The 12,748-nt window shown below is 39.3% G+C and overlaps 1 pseudogene; it reads right to left on the minus strand.

Annotated features, from left to right (window-relative positions):
* Nucleotides 1-12,748, minus strand: part of LOC127446424 (origin recognition complex subunit 1-like) — a 28,965-nt pseudogene that overhangs the window by 6,254 nt on the left and 9,963 nt on the right.

The raw sequence follows: 12,748 nt of genomic DNA on the forward strand, positions 1-12,748 counted from the left end.
GGTAAGCCACAAACATTCATTGCCAAAGAAGCTGGCTGTTCACAGAGTGCTGTATCCAAGCATGTTAAAAGAAAGTTGAGTGGAAGGAAAAAGTGTGGAAGAAAAAGATGCACAACCAACCGAGAGAACCGCAGCCTTATGACTGTCAAGCAAAATCAATTCAAGAATTTGGGTGAACTTCACAAGGAATGGACTGAGGCTGGGGTCAAGGCATCAAGAGCCACCACACACAGACATGTCAAGGAATTTGGCTACAGTTGTCGTATTCCTCTTGTTAAGCCACTCCTGAACCACAGACAACGTCAGAGGCGTCTTACCTGGGCTAAGGAGAAGAAGAACTGGACTGTTGCCCAGTGGTCCAAAGTCCTCTTTTCAGATGAGAGCAAGTTTTGTATTTCATTTGGAAACCAAGGTCCTAGAGTCTGGAGGAAGGGTGGAGAAGCTCATAGCCCAAGTTGCTTGAAGTTCAGTGTTAAGTTTCCACAGTCTGTGATGATTTGGGGTGCAATGTCATCTACTGGTGTTGGTCCATTGTGTTTTTTGAAAACCAAAGTCACTGCACCCGTTTACCAAGAAATTTTGGAGCACTTCATGCTTCCTTCTGCTGACCAGCTTTTTAAAGATGCTGATTTCATTTTCCAGCAGGATTTGGCACCTGCCCACACTGCCAAAAGCACCAAAAGTTGGTTAAATGACCATGGTGTTGGTGTGCTTGACTGGCCAGCAAACTCACCAGACCTGAACCCCATAGAGAATCTATGGGGTATTGTCAAGAGGAAAATGAGAAACAAGAGACCAAAAAATGCAGATGAGCTGAAGGCCACTGTCAAAGAAACCTGGGCTTCCATACCACCTCAGCAGTGCCACAAACTGATCACCTCCATGCCACGCCAAATTGAGGCAGTAATTAAAGCAAAATGAGCCCCTATGAAGTATTGAGTACATATACAGTAAATGAACATACTTTCCAGAAGGCCAACAATTCACTAAAAATGTTTTTTTTATTGGTCTTATGATGTATTCTAATTTGTTGAGATAGTGAATTGGTGGGTTTTTGTTAAGTGTGAGCCAAAATCATCACAATTAAAAGAACCAAAGACTTAAACTACTTCAGTCTGTGTGCACTGAATTTATTTAATACACGAGTTTCACAATTTGAGTTGAATTACTGAAATAAATGAACTTTTCCACGACATTCTAATTTATTGAGATGCACCTGTAGATGCACTGGCATCGGCTCTGATACTGAAATTTTTTAAGGACCCCATGAAATCAAAATTAAAGTTTTGCTGCATTTAGTACATATCTATTTACTTTACGCTCATCTTCAGTATATGCCAGTGTACATCTAACTTATGTCAAATTAATTATGTCTCCCTAGTCACATATACAGGGTTTCTGAAGGTTCGAAGGAATGATATTTAAGACTTAAGGCCAAATAAAAGAAAAATGTAAGACCACTTTCGCAGTAATAATAATAAAAAAAAGCTGGTAAATACAAAACCACTGATGCTACTTGGATGACTCTGGACATGTTTTTTTAGATTTTATTGTGCATTTGTGTTTTCTTTTTTTAAATAAGTTAACACAACATTAAAACTCTAAATGAATTAAGAATGCACGCAGCCTCAAGTACAGTATGTAGCCTATATTGTGACCCTTCTCTTTAGTCACTTGCTTTCCAGCAAGATGTGATGCAATAGACCAATGCTTTGGCAATGTCACCACTTAGTCAAACATGGAAGTGGTGGCAAAAACCAACTTTTAACGGATTACATTGTTGAAAAATGATTCCAAGGGCTCTCGTTGACTGCTGTGGCTTCAAGCCATCAACAGAGCTGACTGGACTGAGGAGATCATTTCAACTCACAACTTTGCAGCAAAAATTTATAGCAAACATGATTACATGTTTGTTATTAACTCATTTCATTATCGCTAAGACTATGTTTGTAATTATGATGTTTGTTTCCATGATTTGCATTGGCCAAAATCATTCGATTAAAAAATTGGATTCAAATCATATTGGATGCCATCTTATCCCTGTAAAATGATCTTACCAGTCGACTGGCGACACGGTTAATCATAATTCTCTCAGGCAAGTCCATAGTGTTAGCAATAGTAAGGACCACTAGACGAGCATTGCGTCTCGTAGGCCAGTCAAACAAGTTATACATCACATTCTGTTTCCGGGTCCATAAGAGGTCAAGCTAAGAAGAAAAACAGGGGATTATGACAACATATTATTCTTGAATATACAAATGATCATATTCACAGACAGTTTGAAACAATTAGAATTAAAACCAAGTAAAAAAGCAGTATAGTAAGTCATATAGATTATATATCCAATATGACAGGGCGAAAGTCAATGTCTTGTTTAAAAGAAGAAAATAAAAGATTATAGGCTCTGCTGGAAAAACCACTCCAAGCTGGTAGCTGGTTTACTGTTGGTCCAAGGAAGTTTACTAGCTCTAACCAGCTTTACCAAGGTCTTCCAAGTCCAGTCCACCAATTTAGACCAGCTTGGGCCAGTTACTGACCATAATGGACCATCATTATTGATTTATTAATAAATCAATAATAGACCCTTTAAACATTATAGGTACAAAATTTTGTAGTTGTAAGTTTCTTATGATAGGTTTAGTTTGCTTCCTTTTATGGAGTTGTCACAGACACAATCTTTAGAGGAGCACTGTGGAACTAAATGTCACTGGGTCATGTGACTATCTGCACCACTCATGTAATTTTTCTTTTCTTTTCTTTTTTTTTTTTTTACATGAAATCAAGACAGTCTGCACTGTCAATTACAACTGACAACCCTGTAAAATACACCAGAAACTGATTTTTTGACCCTTCAAATTTCAAACTAAATTTCAGCCACAATTGTGCAGTACATTAAAATCGCAGGGAACAAGGGGCCTGGGTAGCTCAGTGGTAAAGACGCTGGCTACCACCCCTGGAGTTCGCTACCGAGTGACTCCAGCCAGGTCTCTTAAGCAACCAAATTGGCCCGGTTGCTAGGGAGGGTAGAGTCACGTGGGGTAACCTCCTCGTGATCGCTATAATGTGGTTCGTTCTCGGTGGGCGCGTGGTAAGTTGAGTGTGGTTGCCGCGGTGGATGGCGTGAAGCCTCCACACGCGCTATGTCTCCATGGCAATGCACTCAACAAGCCACGTGATAAGATGCGTGGGTTGACGATCTCAGACGCGGAGACAGCTGGGATTTGTCCTCCGCCACCCGGACTGAGGCGAATCACTACGCGACCACGAGGATTTAAAAGCACATTGGGAATTGGGCATTCCAAATTGGGAGAAAAAGGGGAAACCCCCCCAAAAAAAAAAAAAAAAAAAAAAAAAAAAAAAAAAACACAACATTGCAGGGAACAAATGTCTTACCTCATCTAATAAAAGTACAGTGGTCTCCTTTTTGGGCGCTGGGGCACTGAGGCGCTTCTCCAGTAGGGCGGCTGCATGGTCAGGTGTTGCCTTTTGATCAGTTTCTACAACACAAGAATTGACCAAATTAACAAAGCAGGGTCTCTGCAGGTTCGAAGGAATTAAATTTAAGACACTAAGACTTTTTAAGGCCAAATAAAAGAAAATTTTAAGACCACTTTCGCATAAAAAAAAAAAAAAAAAAAAAAAAAAGTAATTCATTAGCTGGTAAATACAAAACCACTGATGCTACTTGGATGACTCTGGACATGTTTTTTTTTATATTTTATTGTGCATTAGGGTTTCCTTTTTTTAAATAAGTTAACACAACATTAAAACTCTAAATAAATTCATTAAGAATGCACGTAGCCTAAAGTATGTAGCCTATATTGTGACCCTTCTCTCTTTAGTCACTTGCTTTCCAGCAAGATGTGACGCAACAGACCAATGCTTTGGCAATGTCATCGCATGTCAAACATAGAAGTGGTGGCAAAAACCATACATAAAAAGTAAACCTTTAATGGATTACATTGTTGAAAAATGATTCCAAGGGCTCTCGTTGACTGCTGTGGCTTCAAGCCATCAACAGAGCTGACTGGACTGAGGAGATCATTTCAACTCACAACTTTGCAGCAAATATTTATAGCAAACATGATTACATGTTTGTTATTAACTCATTTCATTATCGCTAAGACTATGTTTGTAATTATTTGTAATGGTTTTGTGTCATACTTTCGTTTAATCATCTAATCTGTCAAATCTAACACAACAGTCAGCGGGCTTTCTGCCACCACTTACTATGCATGCGCTGACATTTTTGTAAACAAGAGGATTGATCTATAGAACTTATTCAAAGTAGCGCCATGTTTGATTTTTTATGGGAATGGAAATGAAGCTGTGAAGGATAGACTTACCATCTCTTCAATAGCATGCATGGTATAAATCTGTAAAAAGCTCCTAGATCCCATCTGATTTTCCACAACTCATGTTGTCTAGAGTTTTTTGTCAACTGAGTGTCCTTAAATATATTTATCCAATGTTTTGTCTGTGGAATGATCCAAAAACACTTTAAACTGCAGTACAGTCCATTGAAGAGAATGTACTGTATGTCTATCCCTCACATCCTCATTGTCATTCTCGTCAAAAATTAAATATGGCGCTGCTGTGAATAAGGTCTAGCATGTGCTGAAGAACATTTATATATTTTTTTTCTTGGCAGATACCTTTAATAAATACTTTAACTGGTAGTTAAAGGGCAGTTCATTTAAAAATCTGTCATCACTGCTCACCCTCGAGTCTGTATGAATTTTTCTCTGCCGTGGAACAAAAAAGGAGATGTTAAGCAAAACGTTTAGTCTCAGTCACCATTCACTGTCACTGCATCTTTTTATCATTCAACGAAAGTGAATGGTGATTGAAACTCCCTAATACAGTTGCAATCGAAATTATTCAACCCCCCCCAAGACAGTAAGGATTTACATAGGTAAGCTTTTCTGATGACCCAGAATTTTTAAACTTTACATCTATATCAGTTGAGTGACACAAAGTCATAGTGTGACCTAATAAATATATATTTTTTTATTTATTCTTTTTTACAATTTTTATTGATTTCATGCAGCAAATCAAATAGACAGAAAATGCAGAATCAAACCACATGAAATCACAACTTTTCCCCCCGAACATTACCCCCCCCCCACCCGACACAAACGAGCACACCAGTGGTCAAAAGCCAACTGACAAAGGCACACATATAGACAATAAAACAGCAGAAAATTTAGAAGAAAAAAAAAAACACACAAAAACACTAGTCTCTCTCCACTGCCCCACCCCAAGAGCCTTCCAAAAAGGCTAAATAGCTGCCCCATTTCCTGATGTACAAATCCAGGTTGCCTAGCCTTCTACATGCCATCTCCTCAAACGCTGCTACCCTGCCCATCTCGGTAGACCACTCATGAAATGAGGGCGCATCAGTTGACTTCCATCCCCTGAGAATCACCTGTCTGCCAATCATCAGCTTTTTATATATTTATCAACTATATTCAGGACTGCCCCATCACCCAAAATACACAGTCTGGGGCAAAACGAAAATTGAGTGTCCACTACATCACACACAAAGCTCTGAACCCTCAACCAAAACTCCTGGATCCCAACACATCCCCAAAAAACATAGGTTGTGTCCCCGTCTTCTGATTGGTATCGCCAGCAGGTGGGATTGTCTTTAAGACCAAGCCTATACAATCTAGAGGGGGTCCAATAAAATCGATGCAAAATCTTAAATTGCATCAGACACACCCTTACATCTCTAGATGCAGACTTCATGTTTTTTAGGATCCTAGCCCACACCCCCTCCCCCAATGTCAAGTTTAGGTCTTTCTCCCATAATCTTTTGAGAGAATTCAAAGTTCTGTCCCCCCAAACTCTGAATTAGCAGGGAGTAATACACTGATGCCTAATGACCCTTCCCAAAAGCAGCAATCACCACTCCCAGAGTATCCGCCACTTTAGGGGGGTGCGTGCCACTCCCAAAAACAGTGCAGAGTAGGTGGCAAAGCTGTAAATACTTATAAAACTGAGATCTGGGAATGCCAAAATGTTGAACCAAATTTTCTAAAGGTCTCAATACTCCACCCTCATTTAGGTCACTGAGTGCATTAACCCCCCTCACAATCCAATCTGATCAACAGGGACTTATTAATACATAGTTTTGGGTTCAGCCATATGCTCGAGGCTGCGTTTAAATAAATATCCGAATTAAACACTTTGGACACTTTTGTCCATATCGAGTGCAAATGCAAAATAACAGGGTGCGACTTAACCTCTCCGGCTAATTTGATCTAAAGGCTGTGCATTGGCGAGATAGGGGCAAGAACTTCCTTTTCAATACAAAACCAGGGAGGGGCTCTCTCAGGTGGAAGTGACCAATGAGCCAAATGTCTAAGACCAAATGCATAATAAAACAAAATCTTGTGTAGGCCTAACCCACCATTGTCAATTGGCCTATGTAACTTATTGAAATTTAACCTGGGGTGCTTACCATTCCAAATAAAGGACTTCGCTATGCTATCAAATAGTTTGAAATAAGAGAGGGGGACATCTATAGGGAGAGACTGTAGCAGGTAGTTGAATTTTGGAATACAATTCATTTTAATAACATTAACCTTCCCAATCATCGTTAAGTGTAATGAAGCCCACCTGCCCACATCGCTCGAAAATCTTTTTATTAAAGGGTCAAAATTAACTAACTAAATCAGACAAATTTCCTGGGAATAAAATCCCCAAATACTTAATGCCTTGTTTGGGCCACTGGAAGGCGCCCGACTGGAAAGCCGTTACTGGACAGTACGCTGTCAGAGCCAAAGCTTCGGATTTAGACCAGTTGACTTTGTATCCTGAGAACTTGGAAAAGGAATTAATAATTCTGTGGAGGCAAGGCATAGATCTAGTAGGTTCAGAGACAAATAATAAAATATAATCTGCGTAAAGCAGAAGCTTATGCGCCACACCTCCCGACCACCCCTGGAAAATCATCCTCCTTTCTTATCGCGGCTGCTAATGGTTCCAGGGCAAGACAGAACAATAATGGGGAAAGAGGGCAGCCCTGCCGAGTGCCCCTATTCAGAGTAAAATAATCTGAAATTAATCCATTTGTTTGTACCGCTGCTACTGGGTGTCTATAAAAGTAACTTAATCCAACCACTAAATGTACTCCCGAACCCATACATTTCCAAAATCTTAAAAAGACAATCCCATTCTACCATATCAAACGCCTTTTCGGCGTCAAGTGAGATGGCAGCGATTGGAGATTGATCATTCGCTACTGACCACATGATATTGATGAGACGCCTGATGTTATCAGAAGAGCTGGGGCCCCGAATAAATCCCACCTGATCTATATGTATAAGAGATGTCATAACCTTACTTAATAGGTTAGCCAAAATTTTTGACAATATTTTTACATCTAGTTGGATCAGGGAGATTGGACAGTAACTTTTACACTCGCTTGGATCTATCATTTTTAAGACTCAGACTGATCTGGGCTTGTGTCATGGTTGGATTTTGGTTGAAATTCAGCGGCAAAACCACCTGTCCCCGGGGTCTTGCCTGTAGGTAGGGACTTAATTACCTCGTCAAGCACCTCCAAGGTTATCTCAGAATCAAGAGAGTTTTTTTGCTCAATTGTCAGTTTAGGAACATCTAATGGTTCCACAAAGTTTCTAATATGTTCATCAGTAGACGAAGACGTGGAACTATAAAGATCAATATAGAATCCTTTAAAGGCATTATTAATATCAATGGCTGAGGTAAAAATTTCACCACCAGCAGATTTCACTGAGGGAATGGTAGAAAAAGACTCTCTCTGCTTTATATATCTAGCCAAAAGCTTCCCTGCTTTGTCCCCCGACTCAAAATATAACTGTCTTGTCCTGAATAACCAAAACTCCACTTTCCATGACAAAATAGTATAATATCTTTATTTCAATCAGGTCAATTCTCTGAGGCCATCAGCTGACATACAGCATTTCAGCTCTGCCTCTGCACTTTTAATATTTCCTTCCAACTCCACAAGTTCTCGTGCTTTGTTTTTTTGATGAATGAGGCATACTGTATGATCCGGCCCCTAAGAACCGCCTTAAGTGCCTCCAAACCCACACCCACAGAGGATACTGAGGAACAGTTGGTCTCTATATAAACACTGAATTCAGTCTTTAACATTTGTTGGAAATCAGGATTTTGCAAAAGGGATACATTAAGGCGCCAACTATAGGATTTCTTTTTCTCTATATGTGACATCACCTCTAAACTCACCAGGGCGTGATCTGAGACTAAAATGTTTCCAATTGAGCAATCCACAGCAGATGAAATGAGGGATTTGGATATTAAAAAAAAAAAATCTATTCTACAATAAATCTTATGGACTGATGAAAAAAAATGTATAGTCCCTACCAGATGGGTTCAAAAGTCTCCAAATATCCATAAGACCAAGATTTTTACACATCCTGTGAAGCGTCAATATTGCTCTAGGGGGTTTACACACTTTTGCTTCACTGTGATCAAGGACTGAGTCCATCAAAAGATGGAAGTCTCCTCCCAATATTATATCATGAGGGGTGCCAGTGGCTTGCAACATCCCTTCAAGATCTATAAAAAAGCCCCGATCATCAGCATTAGGTGCGTAAATATTAGCCAAAATCAACCTTTGTCCTTGAATTTCAGCTAAAACAATAATGACTCTTCCTAATTTATCTTTAGTCTGTTTGAGACATTTGAATTGTAGATGTTCATTTGTGAGGCAATATTACATAACAGAAAATACTTTGCAAAATTAACCCAGTCAAAAGGAAGAATGAACACAAAGAATGTGTAGATTCATTCACAGAACTGTCTCAAAAGGTGTGATCTTCCACGAAACAAATTCCAGCTGATATAAAACATTCAGATATGTTCAGTGAGCTGGCTGTTAGGAGTACAACGGATGACGTAATCATTCCAATGTCCCGTAAAAATACTCAACAAAACAAACTACAGCCAGCAGGAGGAATAAGCACGAAGAACGAACAGATTAATCCACAGCCGTTCCAAAGGAGTGTTATTGAATAGAACAAGCTCAAGCCGCTAGGTGGGACCAACACAAAAAGAAACAAAACCGGCATCCCGGTTCCCCGGATGGTCGAGTCAATTCACTCGGAGGCCGCATAAACGTATATACCATGACTTACACAATCCGTCAACTTTATAAAAGACATTCTTTGTGTGAGCATGTAGATATTTTGCGGTCATCTGTAGTGTCCACTCTCAAACTGGCCGGGAACTTCAATGCAAAATAATATTTAGTCAATGCAATAGTTTCTTTAAGGAAAAGTGTTATTCACAAAACAAGCTCCAGCCGCACGGCGGAGTCAACGCAAAAGAAAAAAGAAACCAAAATGTCACCCAGCTTCCTCAAAAGCCAGAGTAAGTACAGCGAGTCGACCCACTCACATGAGAAACACCCAATGGTATACTCACCCATTGATTCAATAAAAGACATTGCCTGATTGGGACATGTAAATACTTTGCGACCGACCTTAGTTTCTATTCTCAGTTTGGCCGGAAACATCAGAGCAAAAGTGATCTTTCGTTGATGCAAGAGTTTCTTACATTCCTTGAACCGATTGAGTTTCTCTCGTCGAGTTCGCAAAGTCCGGGAACAAGAAAATATTATGGTTCTTCCAAGAAAGCTTCCCTTTGCTCCTCGCCTGGCGCAACACGAGATCTTTATCGGATGATAAACTCAGCAAATCTGTGAGCTCGCTCGATTTCCAGCTTGTGGCCTGTTATGTCGAGCAGACTCGGGAAAAGCTCATCTAGGAATTTCACCATATTTCTGCCCTCCTCATGCTCGGAAATTCCAACAATTCTTTTTGAAGATCTTCAAACTTTTCAAGGAGATGTTCCAAATCAACTTTGGTCGCGGGCGGATTAGCGGTTAATTCCCTCTCCGAAGATTCCAAAAAAAATCTCTCAACAGTCACTCACTCTTGTAATTAGCTCAGAGAATTTTGTTTCCATCATCGTAATTGATTGCCGTATTACAGCGAGATCCTCCAAGTCAGCAAGAATCTTCGTCAACATCACCGACATGTTGGACAACTGACGCTGGATCTCCTCTCCCGCTGCGCCATCCAAATCGAGTCCCCGGTCTGTGGGCCTGTCTGGGCTTTCATCCTGAACACATAAGTGTCTTTTAATGTCTCCAGAGCCCGTGGATTTTGACTTCTTTGCCATGTTTTGCATCAAAGAGCAATTGTTTAACTGGGTGTATAAAAATTCACCAGATTATAACATGAAAATAATTGAAAATTTAGCAAAGTGCGCAGAGCTTGTCGCTCACACGTCTGCTTCTTGCATGGCGTCACGTGACCTCCATAACCTAATATTTTAAATAGCAGGATTGTTTAAAAATACAGCCATGTCATAATTATTCAACCCCTATTGCATGTAGCTGTTTCTTAAATATGTAAGGCTACACAAGTAATTGTTTTAAAACAAAATTAAGTCATCAATCTGCAATGGCACTTAAGTTTTAAAATTTAAGTTTAGCATTGTAAGCAAAAATGTATTTCTATGCAAAAAATGCAATTAAAAATAAGCTGTCTCAAAAGCTAATAGAGGAGATTTCATTACACAAGAAAGGTCATGGCTAAAAGTACATTTCCAAGGCACTTCAATTTCCAATAGACAAAGTTGGCAGCACCATACATAAAAAATATTAAATATGGTACAACAGCAACCTTCTTGGGGTGTGGAAGAAAGCAAAACTTCACCAAGGGAAATGTTGACTTGAATATTCAAGAAGTAATTAGGAAAGACCTGTGGAGTCCTGGAAGAAGGTTTTATAGACGTATGACACTAAACTGAATGAGTTTTAGACCCATGGGTCAGCAGTACGTCTGGAGTAAGATGACAAGGTGATGACAAGAACGACACCATCTCCACAGTCAAGCATGGAGGTGCGTCAGTCCTGTTATGGGGGTTTTGCAGCTGCAGGAAACGGCTATCCTGACTATGTGACTGACACCATGGATTCTTTCAGGTATCAGGCCATTTTTTTATGAAAATGTGATGCCTTCAGTGTGTAAATTGAAGCTCGGTGATCACTGGACTTTCCAGCAAGACAATAACACCAAGGATACATCCAAGTTGTCCAAAATCTGGTTCAGGGATAGGTCATGGAATGTCCTTAAATGGCCCTTTCAGTCCATCATAAAAAACCCATTGCAAACCTTTGTTGGGATTTCAAGGAAGCAGTGGCAGTATAGAAACCAAAGAATGTCAATGAGCTGGAAGCTTTTGCTCATGAGAAATGTGTAAAAATTCCAATAGAGAGGTGTCCGAAGCCTGAGAACACTTGCCTGAAACATTTATTTGCTGTTATTAAGGATCAAGGATGCTCCACAAATGATTGAATTTGGGGATTAAATATTTTTTACATGACATTTGTGGAGAGAATTAGTTATTTTTTATTTTAAAATTTGGGTAAACAGAACTCTTTGTTCTCAAACTCACTCAAATGTGTATTAAAAACTTACTTTGACTGTTTACTGAGGTTTTAGTTGATGTGTTTTAATTCACATCACCAGAATGTATTGCTGCTCAGGGGGGTTGATAATTTTGATTGCAACTGTATATCCTTTTGATATCCACTGAAATAAAGTCTTACAGGTTTGCAACAGCATGAAGGTAAGTGATGACAGTTTTCATTTTTGTGTAAAATATCTCAAGTAAAAGTCAAAACTCAGTTACCTTAAAAATGATCGTTTAAAGTTGACAATATGTATTAAAAAGGTTAACAGATTAAATTATGAAAGAGAACTGTGCTGCATAATTAGTTATGTATATTGAAAACTAAATTATGTATATTATAATTTATATAATTATATTATTATTGTTTTGTATATTATTATAATTTTTTTTTTTAATTGACTGATTCAGATGGCAGAGAACATACCTCTATATGTCAGATCTAGAGACATGGGGATAAGAGATAACAGGTGTAACTCTGCAGCTGAGTAGTTCTGTTAGTTTTACAATTTTGCCAAAAGTTAATGTGAAATAAGGAAGCGCCATGATTTGAAAGGCATCAAAAGACACTCCAACCTTGCACGCTTGCAAACTGCAATGTTGACAGCTTTGTCGATTATAAGCAGGAGCGACAGTGTTAGCACATCGCTCACTTAGAGATGCATAATAACGGCATTTGCCTTTCTGACTAACGGGTTTCTGAAGGTTTATACATAAATTCAGTAAAAATGTGCTTCCCTGTGCGTGCTCACACTAAACTCAAGCGTCAGCTGCTAAATGCACGAGAGAGAGATGATATGACAAGCGCAGATTCTGCTGTTTTTTGCATGTCCTCTATTCACGGCCCAAAATTTAAGACTCTTGTAATTTAAGATATTTAAGACTTTTTAATGGCCTTAAATTTTAAAAAGTAAATTTAAGACTTTGACATTTTAAGGACACGCGGGTACACTGAAAGTACTGCACAAGACTACATTAAAAAGGAGGATGGTATGTGCAAAGAGAGAAAGACAGAAGGGAGGGCAGGAGGCATACAGACCTGCAGTATCTGTACATAAGCCTGGTGCGGGTCTGTCATTTTCATGCCGTTGATCTCAATGAAGTGAAACTGAGGAATTTCATCTTGTTCAGCGGCCTGCTGAAGGGACCGGATCACCTCATGTACTGCGGCAATTTTACCAGTGCCAGGAACACGGAGATATACATACACCTGTAGATAAAGGAATAAACAAGGCAAAAGTAAACTTTATAACTG

This window comes from Myxocyprinus asiaticus, chromosome 9, assembly GCF_019703515.2.
Source record: "Myxocyprinus asiaticus isolate MX2 ecotype Aquarium Trade chromosome 9, UBuf_Myxa_2, whole genome shotgun sequence".
In the NCBI taxonomy this organism is placed as follows: domain Eukaryota; kingdom Metazoa; phylum Chordata; class Actinopteri; order Cypriniformes; family Catostomidae; genus Myxocyprinus; species Myxocyprinus asiaticus.